Source organism: Anabrus simplex, chromosome 1 (genome assembly GCF_040414725.1).
Source record: "Anabrus simplex isolate iqAnaSimp1 chromosome 1, ASM4041472v1, whole genome shotgun sequence".
NCBI lineage: Eukaryota > Metazoa > Arthropoda > Insecta > Orthoptera > Tettigoniidae > Anabrus > Anabrus simplex.
Genome location: NC_090265.1, coordinates 714,186,250 through 714,197,565, shown reverse-complemented (window position 1 = coordinate 714,197,565; position 11,316 = coordinate 714,186,250).

Here is an 11,316-nt window from a genome sequence, read left to right as displayed (position 1 = left end):
GGCAGTCGAAGGACCGAGTGTCCGTACTGTTCCATGAGTTCATCTAGGACGTAGGTTTTGTGTGCCGGCTTGTGCAATTTGATAAGCTCATAAAGCTCGTATTTGTACATCGTCTCACGGTGGGGAATGTTCCTATTCACTAGCCAGGAGATCATCGTCACTTTCCGTGAACTGGAGGTTGGAGCACGATCTACTTCCTTGTTGTGATATGACGCGTTGTCAATCACGAGAAGACTGCGAGGTGGAAGATTAGGTATAAGCATATCTTTCACCCACTTAAAAAAATTGTCACTATTCATATCATCGTGGTAGTCGCCACTCTTGCTGCCAGACTTCCAGATTAGCAGACAGTTCTCGATGAATCCCATTTCCCCGCCAGCATGTGCAACTATAAGTCTTTTTCCTTTTGACATGGGCGCTGATATACCGGATATTGAATCATCAGACCAGCCTTTGCTGGATACATGGGACGTATGTATATAGGTTTCATTCGTGTACACTATAGGCCTACCCTCCGCCCGATACTGGGCAATTTTTTCAAATAAACAAATCTTTTGTATTTTATGTCATGCTTTTCCATTAGGATGCGCTTATTAGTGTTCGTTTTTTTCCAACGATATCCTAATGATCGAAGGATTCGCTTGACACTGGTATTGGATCCTTTGAACTCTAAGTCTTTCTCTAACTTTGCACGAATTTTTGAAACTGTAGGTAAACAATTTTCAACTAAATAAAAATTGTTAACAATACGACGTACGGCACCTTCGTCAAAGTCGTCCAGTCCAGTAACAATCTTTGTGCGCGTTCTTTTTTTCTTTGGTGTTTCAAACAGACTGTCCATAGGTTTTCCTAATTCTATCGCTTTTCGTTTTTCGCTCTTAATCCGTGCCACAGAACTTTCTGACACTCCAACAGCTGCTGCTACTCTTTCCTGCACTTTCTTACAATCTATCACGAACTTTTCTTCCACTACCTCCCTTTCCATAAAGTCTATAACGTTCGAGATTGCAGCACGAGTCTGACTCTTGAGCACCTTACGATGCCGGCTACTTTTAACACCTTCCATACTGTCACAGATGGGCCTAACATACACCACCACTAATCACAGTTACTACACAATGATAAATGACAAAGCAGCGCGCGCCAGCTGAGTGTACACTTATGCACTGAACTGTCCTTGTAGCAGGACCTCTGTTAGGAGGGGATGCGCTACGCTGGATCGTCCAAAGAGTGCATGCGCCGCCAGACGTCTTCCTAGCTGGCCCGATGTCTAGTCCAGATTGAGGCATGTCTGAATTCGAGACCAATAACCAAATTGTCTGATAGTCCTGATGACGATTCATTCCTACTCCCGGCCACTTCCTGATTGGAGAACCTCTCACAACCATCCCAGAGCCGGATTTACTTGCAGTTTCAGGTTCTCATCTGTCCAGGTGGCAACTACTTCAGCGCTGCAGGCAGTACATCTGGAAGCGGTGGTCAAGAGACTATCTATGCCAACTCCAGCAGCGGACTAAGTGGCCTGCAGGAAGAGTCAACCTTCGACCCGCAACTCTGGTTCTTTTCAAGGAAGACAACTTGGCACCTCTCGTGTGGCAGACAGGGATTGTGGTAGATACGCAAGCAGGGGCCGATGGCTTAGTGCGAATTGCCACTATTCACACTCTCAAGGGGACCTTTAAACGCCTAGCTGCAAAACTGTGTCTCTTCTCAGAAGAGGTTCAAACTGTACATAGTGAAGAAGTGTAATCTTTCATGTCCTAAGCCTTTCTATTTTACATTTGACATTTTCATTGTGGGTGCTAATTTGTATTGTTCTTAATAATATTCCATGTTTGTAATTTATATATAAATTATGTTGGCGGTATGTTGAACGCCATATGTATGTTTGATATGTTTGTCCGTCGTAGGGCAGCATTAATCAGGCTGCTACATTCCCGGTGGAAGGGGAGACTGGGTGGCGCGACTCAACGGCGTCAGTGAGTTACAAGACTTGATCTCCCGTGGGTAGTTGTGTTGAGTTTGATGCGCTACATCATGGACCACAGCGTCCTATGTGTATTCATTTTGTACAGTGTAATAAGTTTAGTAAATAAATTAGTTATGTCATGTACGTATGTTGGCCTTTACTTTGCACTTAATAATAATGACGTACATTTTGTAGGTTGTGGGAAGAGCTAGGCCTCGTTCAACACGAGGAAACAACTAGAAAACGAGACCGAACACCTGCTGGACTCCTCTTTTTGTTTCAAACCAATCTGATCTTCCATCCCCTATTTGGACACAGCTTAAACATTTTTGATAGAGGATCTTTATTCATCCATCAGGAAGTTTGGCACACCTATACATTCTAGGCATTCCCAGATTATCTCCCTACGCACACTGTTTTAGGCTTTCTTGATGTCCTTACAAACTCTCACTAAGTTCTTACCACATTCCCAGTGCTCCCCTGTTATCATTCTGACAGTAAATATCAGGTCTGTAGTGCTTCGGCTCTTCCTGAACCCGTATTGCTCCTCCTCTAACAGTTCTACTATATTCCTGATTCTTTTTTTCAATTATCTTCTTCCTTGTTGTTTAAAGGGGCCTAACATCTAAGACATTGGCCACAATTATCTTCTCCAGAAGTTGAAGTGAGTGAGAAAGTACAGTGATGCCCCTATAATTTCCACATTTCTTCCCTTTTCCCTTTTTATATACAGGGGGATAATGTACTCCATCCAGTCCTCTGGTATCCTGTTCTCTTTCCAGATGACAGAGAGTACTGTACTCTATACTACCACCGTATATCTTGAGCTCCAGCTGCATTTATCATATCAGCAATGGGGTTTCAAACCCTGGGGATTTGAAATTGATCATGTTCTTCGGCTCAGACTTCGCTTCTAGCCATGTTAGCTGGTGTTGTGCTCCATCACTTGCACTTAAACTGCAGTATTCAGTGATATCATTCTGAAGACTTACTCCATTTAATAAAATATTGAAGTAGTTCTTCATTCCTTCTGTGATCCCTTGACCTGTCTTCATCAGGTTCCCATCATCTGTTTACAGTGCAAGGATATTGACATCCTCACTTCTTCTATTCTTTACTACTTTATGAAGCATCTTCCTATTACTTTCACAGTCTTCCGTTAGCCTGGTAGTGAACATATCCCAATACTTTTCCTTTTCTTTAATCAGTCGCTTCACAAATAGTTTTTTGTTCCGGTACTCCTGTGCCATGTACGGGCACCGAAGTTCATCTTCTTGGTGACCGATTTCTGTTTTTCTTTATCTAGGCTCTTCTTTGCTGCATTTCTTTCTTTCAAAGCAGTTTTCACCCTCCTCATTCCACTACAGCATAGTGTTCATTTCCCACAGCATATTGCACTTGTCTTTCCACTTAGTGATTGGGCTTCTGAAACCAAGGTATTCTTGAATGACAGCCATTCTTCTTCTACTCCTCTATTTTCATTCTTTGGTAATTTGGCTGAGATCTTTCTTTGGTATTCTTCTTTCTTCCCATCTTTTTCTAGCAACTAGGTCTTTATCATTTGCATTTTCCTGCACTTGACGTTCTTCGGATGGACGTTCCCAATATACACAACCAAAAGCAGGTGGTCACCATCGAGAATTTCACTTGGAGTAATCTTAATATCAGTGATGAACTGGCTAGCACATCTATCAGTTATTATCTAGTCTGTTATTGTCCTCTGCTTCCCATCCCAACTGTAGCAAGTAATTTTATGGTTGTCTCTCTTCTGAAACCACGAGTTCTGTATGCTCAGGTTATGCCATGCATAGAAGTCTGTCAGGGTTTTCCCTTCTCGTTTCTGCCACCATGGACATGGTGGCCTATGATGTCTTCACAGCCTAGCCTATCTGTCCCAACTTGGGCATTCAGGTCTCCCATAACTGTGATTTTGTCTTCCTTTATATGGTCTTCTAGCTCGACAAGGAACTGGCATTTTTCATCTGCAAGACAGCCTGCCAGTGGGCATACACTTGGAGAAATATATGGAATACCTGGCCAACACGTAATTTCATTTTAATGATTATGTCACTCACATAACTTACTAATTGATGTACCCTGGTTCGCTATGGAATTCTACACTCTATACAGAATTTTAGGTTAGGTAGTGCACACGTAAGGTTGTATTAAATTGCATAGCTCTTTAACGTTACCCCGGAAACGCGACGGGGAAGATATCATACATCTTTGCTCATGTGAAGAGAATGGCAAGCTCTCTTGCCTACTACCAGTCACAATCAAGTTGGGGGTTTTTCATTATGTTGGCAGGTCCACTTGTCTATTGCTAGTCACAATCGAGTCGGGCAGTTTTCATTATAATGGCAGTCACTCACACTCCACCTACCGAGCTCGATAGCTGCAGTCGTTTAAGTGCGGCCAGTATCCAGTATTCGGGAGATAGTAGGTTCGAACCCCACTGTCGGCAGCCCTGAAAATGGTTTTCCGTGGTTTCCTATTTTCACGCCAGGCAAATGCTGGGGCTGTACCTTAAATAAGGCCACGGCCGCTTCCTTCCCACTCCTAGACCTTTCCTGTCCCATCGTCGCCATAAGACCTATCTGTGTCGGTGCGACGTAAAGCAACTAGCAAAAAAAAAAAAAAAAAAAAAGAAACACTCCACCTGCCTTTTTATATCTTTAGAAAGACTGTCTTTGTGGTTTTCCCAACTAAAATCAAGATCAACATTGCAATGACATCGGTAGAAATGTTGCAATTAAAAGGAATGCTATCATATCAATTACTCGGTCAAACAAAAACGCACATTTTCCTACTTTTAACGAACAGTACAGCGCTGCTGATCTAACAGTCCAAAGTTCCAGAGCTGGAATGACCAGGCTGCAGACAGCAGCGAACACTCCTCTGCCATTATTCCGTTAAGTGCGCACGCTGCTCATTCCAATCAGCGCCTCAGAGTAGGGATCGAAGAGCTGGAATACCATGATGAACACTATGTTATGTACCGGTAGTATCAGAAAATGTATGAACCGGAGGAATGGCATGCTAAAGAAGGAAGTTATCTAACTCCTCAGTTACTTCCTGCCAATATTCAGGCAGGCTGTTATACTCAGTACGCAACAGTAATTCCATCTACCAGAAATTAGTGGCAGCAGAAGAGACAAAGCATACCATAACAAACAATGGTCAATGCGATTTTGCTGTTGATCAATTTTATGAGTTATAGACATTGTAGACCCTCACATGTAGATTTATTCCGACTCTGTGATAATAGTGCATCTAATGTAAAGGGAATCCTTCTTTCTTTCATGACTCTCTTTGTCTTATTCTACAAGCAATCGGTCATCTATGATTTTTCTCATTTTTGTAATAATCTTCACAATTTTCCTTGTTGGTATGGACTGATGATCATGCGTTTTTTACACCTTAAGACAATCATGAAAAAACTATCACCAGTTAACGCGCTATATTATTTCCATATCACCAATGCGGCTTTGGTATGGACTAAGCAAGAAAAGTCTAAATTCATGAATTCTCTTACCATAGTCGTCCCCCTGTGGGTGGGAGTGGTAGAATAATACCCACGGTATCCCCCGCCTGTTGTAAGAGACGATTATGGTCCCAGGGGCTCTGAAGTTAGGAGCATGGGTTGGCAACCACGGGGCCCTTAGCTGAGCCCTGGCATTGCTTCCACTTACTTGTGCCAGGTTCCTCACTTTCATCTCTCCTATCTGACCTGCCTTTACCTACTCTCGTTCTTCTCTGAACTCTGAACAACACTATTATGTATGGAGGCTTAGAGAGTCTTTCATTTTCATGCCCTTCGTGGCCCTTGCCTTTCTTTGGCCGATACTTTCATTTTTCGAAGTGTCCGACCCATTCCAATTTTTGCTCTCTGATTAGTGTTATATAGAGGACAGTTGCCTAGTTGTACTTCCTCTTAAGACAATAATCACCACCACCACCCTTGTCATAGTTGGTACGGTAAAACTGAATGAGACATAAATGATCAGAAATTGTTTTCTGTAAAACTTTGGTACTGTAGTACTTTTTGATGGGACCAATAAGATAGGTATTTAAAAATAAATTTTTTGGTACCTTCCCGTAAACTACCATTTTATCCAGGGTGTATATAATTACTTATAGCCTAGACTGTAGTTCCTTATCCCCTGGCTTCACATACCGATTTTCATTTAATTCTGTTCACCCGTTTTCTTGTGGTTCAGCAGGACATAGCAACAAAATCCAGATTCATGAATATCTCTCTTATCATAGCCGTATGACAAAAATGTGTGATACTTAAATGATTGGAAATTTAATTCTATATAACTTTGGTGTTTTTCCTTGTTGTTGTGGACACGTCCGTTGCAGATATATAATTTTTTAAATTCTGAGCAATGTACAGAATATGTATGTCTCTATATATGTCTACACATCAACATCTTAACTCTATCCCACCGGTTGTGTAGTAAAGTGTACTGGAGTTGCACGTTGTCTCCCGTGGGTTGCATAGTAGAACCGTCCTCAACTTTCAAACCGACTTCCTCTGTCATCTGTCTGCTAAACACCGAGCTTGATAGCTGCAGTCGCTTAAGTGCGGCCAGTATCCAGTATTCGGGAGATAGTAGGTTCGAACCCCACTGTCGGCAGCCCTGAAAATGGTTTTCCGTGGTTTCCCATTTTCACAACAAACAAATGCTGGGGCTGTACGTTAATTAAGGCCACGGCCGCTTCCTGCCCACTCCTAGCCCTTCCCTGTCCCATCGTCGCCATAACACCTAACTGTGTCGGTGTGACGTAAAGCAACTAGCGAAAAAAAGGTGTCTGCTAACCATATATGTCCGATTGCAGAAACGACGACTAGTTTTAAGCCTTAGACGACGTCTACCTAACCAACTTCTAAATCGAGCACGATCTTCCATTGCGTATACAATGTTCAGTCGATGTTTAACTAGACATCGTTTAAAGTTTCAATATTGGTTTGAAAATGGAGATAGAAATATCTTTCATGCAACTCTTTTGCTTGTCGCAACCAATGAAATTCGTCGGTGCGCGCCCGAACGCCAGTCAGCTGTTTGTCTTCCTACACATTACTCAAATATGGCTGAGCATGAGCATGACTTGCCCACAGATAAGAGTATCGCTTTCGGTTGAAATTAAATCTCGTAATATTTTCAACACTAAAGCGACACGCCACCGTACGGGGAAGTTTAGCTTTGATTATAGCGTTGTTACAGTGAGTGTAATCTACTCATAAATACGGTAGCTTAGACGGAGGGAAGGTGAAGCAATGGTAATGTGTAATCGAGTGTGTTCTACGGGCCATATAGATGTACTTGCATTCTGGAGATCGCAGGTTCGAAACTCTTCATCGGCAGCCCTGAAGATTGTTTTCCGTAGTATTTACACCAGGTAAATACTAGGGCTGTAATTATGGCCACGGCTCTTCTTCACAGTCCTCCTCTTTAAACAATAATCACCACCATCATCACCACTTGTCTTTTCCTATGCGATAGTTTCCGAAAACTTATACGATTATGTAAAAACCTCATACAGCCTACCTTTTTAGTTTTCACTATTAAGCGTGTTTACTTGGCAGTAAATATAAGTGAATTCCTCCTGATTTATGTGACAGCCCTTTGACGATCGCGACACGTAATTTTGATATGTATATAGTCGAACTGACCTATAATTCCATGAAAATTACCCATGTATATAATAAAATATATCGGTTGCAAAGAATTGTATTCAAGCTGACAGTTACCAGACTGTCCCTTTCTGAGTCTCAAGAAACAAGTCTATTGAAAGTGAAACCTTATTTTAAGATCTATCTCCCCGTACATATCAAGTGAATTGCTGCGATTTAGCAGGGGGGGACCCACAGAGAGGCCGTCGGACTATTCTTTCTTCCCGGAATCGTCTCAACATGATAATACAAATTACATGTTTCATTGTACATAACCTCTGATGTGATTCACTCCTCTCATTTGGCACTGTTTAAACATGACCGGTTGAACATCGGTTTTAGATAGTGTCTAAGTGATAAATAACGTCTCTGCAGTACGGCATCCATACTTAGGCACTGTTTAATCGTAGACATAGTCTAAACAACGTTTCTGCAATCGGCCCATAACTTCTTGCAACCAATTAATTCCCTGCGCTTCCTAGATACAACTGACATGCACAAAATGCTAAAACAAAGTGTTTTTATGTTTTCTTAGGTAGAACAGACAGCTGAGTGAATGTTAACACATTTCAGCAACATGGCTGCACATAATCAGCTGAGTGAAGAGGATATTAGTTACAAATTAGATTAACTTGTTGACGAATACAATGGAAGTGAATTTGAATTTATAGGTATAATAATAAAAATGATGTGGGAAGCAGTTGGGACAGAAGATGAACCTGAGGGAAATCTAAATTGGTATATTGCAGAGGACAGGAAATGTTCATTTAGATACTGTCCACTGTTAAAATACTAAGCCTGCTTGGACAAAAAATAATTCTCAGTTTTAATCGTCCAGTTAATTCTGTCTTGGACTATGCGCCTCTACGTAATTACATAGTATTCCAACTAATATCAATTTATCTTCCAGTCCCGTTCAGTGAAAAATAGTTTATAATTTTTATGTCCGAGAGGTAGTGTGATTTACTATCCAAATACCTTCATCCGACGGATACAAAAAATGAAATAAATTGGGGGATTCATGGTGAAGTTCTGCGTTCTCTGCATGATCAAGAAAAGAGTCCCATCACGTCGAGCGATTCAGACTGACTTTAAGAACAAGCAATTTAACATTAACTTGGATGCTTCTTGATGTATCATTCCGATCTGGGAGTTTCCTGCTTGTAATTAGGTGATCTCATTATATCATTTTAGAATAAGTATAGTGTATTTTCCCTTCTCGCAAAATTTGAAACCGATATCTTAAGTGACTTGTTTCAGAATAAATTATTTAGTGAAGGTACTCCACAACTATACCTGACAAGCAAATTATTACTCTAGATTTCACCAGACAGCAAGTCAAAGATAGTCTGTGGGAAAGGGTTAATAATGTTATTTGCTTTACGTCCTATTTTACGGTTTTAGGAGACACTGAGGTACTGGAATTTCCTCTCGCAGAAGTTCTTTTCTGTGCCAGTAAATCTACCAACACGAGGCTGACTTATTTGAGCACCTTCAAATACCACTGGACTGAGCCAGGATCGAACCTGCAAAGTTGGGGTCAGAAGGTCAGCGCCTCAACCATCTGAGCCACTCATCCCTGCCACGAACATTTTTGTGGCAAATGAAATCAACTCAATTTCTGGCTTCATTAGGGTTCCCACTCCAGTACAATATATAAATGTTTTTTAAATATTTCTTTCCTGAGCCTTTCCATTGCGTCTCACTCAACCTTAAAATTCCGAGCGTACGTCTGTTCACGAGGTCTCCATTTTCTTCGAATTTACCAGGAAGGTAAGGATATTGAGGGTTCCAATTCTGAGCTGTTCATCCTGTATAATGTCGGTCTCTTCCAGCATCTCCGAAGAGCTTCAGGTTGTTGGCCGTCATAGGTTTGTGAGTTACATGAAGAGCTGTTGTCATTTCTTGTAATTTTAGAACACTTTTACATCTGAAGCTTGTTTTGGTTTTGAAAGCAACGAATTAATCAAACCAATTCAGCTGGCTTGCTAGTACTAACACTCTGGATGATTTTCTGTTGGGGTAATCTTCCTCAGTCTTTGGCAGTCCCCTGCCGCACTTGCAAGGCAGCAGCAGTTTGGCGAATTTGTGTGTAATTTCCTACACAAAAGCTTCACCAAGGCGACCAGCTCTCAACCAGACAGATTGTCACATACGGTAGAAGGGTGTTCCTGACCTGACTTGTTAATCTTTTGATGATAACATGAAATATATTTAAAATCTAACATATGACGATATGATTTGCTGTGCACTGGAAAAAAAAAATAAAAAAAGGAATTTTCTACCACTGAGGAAATCCTGAATGAGGGAAAATGAATTGTGATTGACATTACTGCAAATTAATTTGAAAAGTACATAGTACACTGACTGACAGAGCAAATGCAACACCAAGAAGGAGTGGTCAGAACTTTATGCCAATTGCAGGGTAGACTGACGTCACTGAGGTATGCTCATGATGTGAAATGCGCCGCTGTGCTGCGCACGTAGCGAACGATAAATGGGACACGGCGTTGGCGAATGGCCCACTTCGTACCGTGATTTCTCAGCCGACAGTCTTTGTAGAACGTGTTGTCGTGTGCCACAGGACACGTGTATAGCTAAGAATGCCAGGCCGCCGTCAACGGAGGTATTTCCAGCAGACAGACGACTTTACGAGGGGTATGGTGATCGGGCTGAGAAGGGCAGGTTGGTCGCTTCGTCAAATCGCAGCCGATACCCATAGGGATGTGTCCACGGTGCAGCGCCTGTGGCGAAGATGGTTGGCGCAGGGACATGTGGCACGTGCGAGGGGTCCAGGCGCAGCCCGAGTGACGTCAGCACGCGAGGATCGGCGCATCCGCCGCCAAGCGGTGGCAGCCTCGCACGCCACGTCAACCGCCATTCTTCAGCATGTGCAAGACACCCTGGCTGTTCCAATATCGACCAGAACAATTTCCCGTCGATTGGTTGAAGGAGGCCTGCACTCCCGGCGTCCGCTCAGAAGACTACCCTTGACTCCACAGCATAGACGTGCACGCCTGGCATGGTGCCGGGCTAGAGCGACTTGGATGAGGGAATGGCGGAACGTCGTGTTCTCCGATGAGTCACGCTTCTGTTCTGTCAGTGATAGTCACCGCAGACGAGTGTGGCGTCGGCGTGGAGAAAGATCAAATCCGGCAGTAACTGTGGAGCGCCCTACCGCTAGACAACGCGGCATCATGGTTTGGGGCGCTATTGCGTATGATTCCACGTCACCTCTAGTGCGTATTCAAGGCACGTTAAATACCCACCGCTACGTGCAGCATGTGCTGCGGCCGGTGGCACTCCCGTACCTTCAGGGGTCGCCCAATGCTCTGTTTCAGCAGGATAATGCCCGCCCACACACTGCTCGCATCTCCCAACAGGCTCTACGAGGTGTACAGATGCTTCCGTGGCCAGCGTACTCTCCGGATCTCTCACCAATCGAACACGTGTGGGATCTCATTGGACGCCGTTTGCAAACTCTGCCCCAGCCTCGTACGGACGACCAACTCTGGCAAATGGTTGACAGAGAATGGAGAACCATCCCTCAGGACACCATCCGCACTCTTATTGACTCTGTACCTCGACATGTTTCTGCGTGCATCGCCGCTCATCGCCGCTCGCGGTGGTCCTACATCCTACTGAGTCGATGCCGTGCGCATTGTGT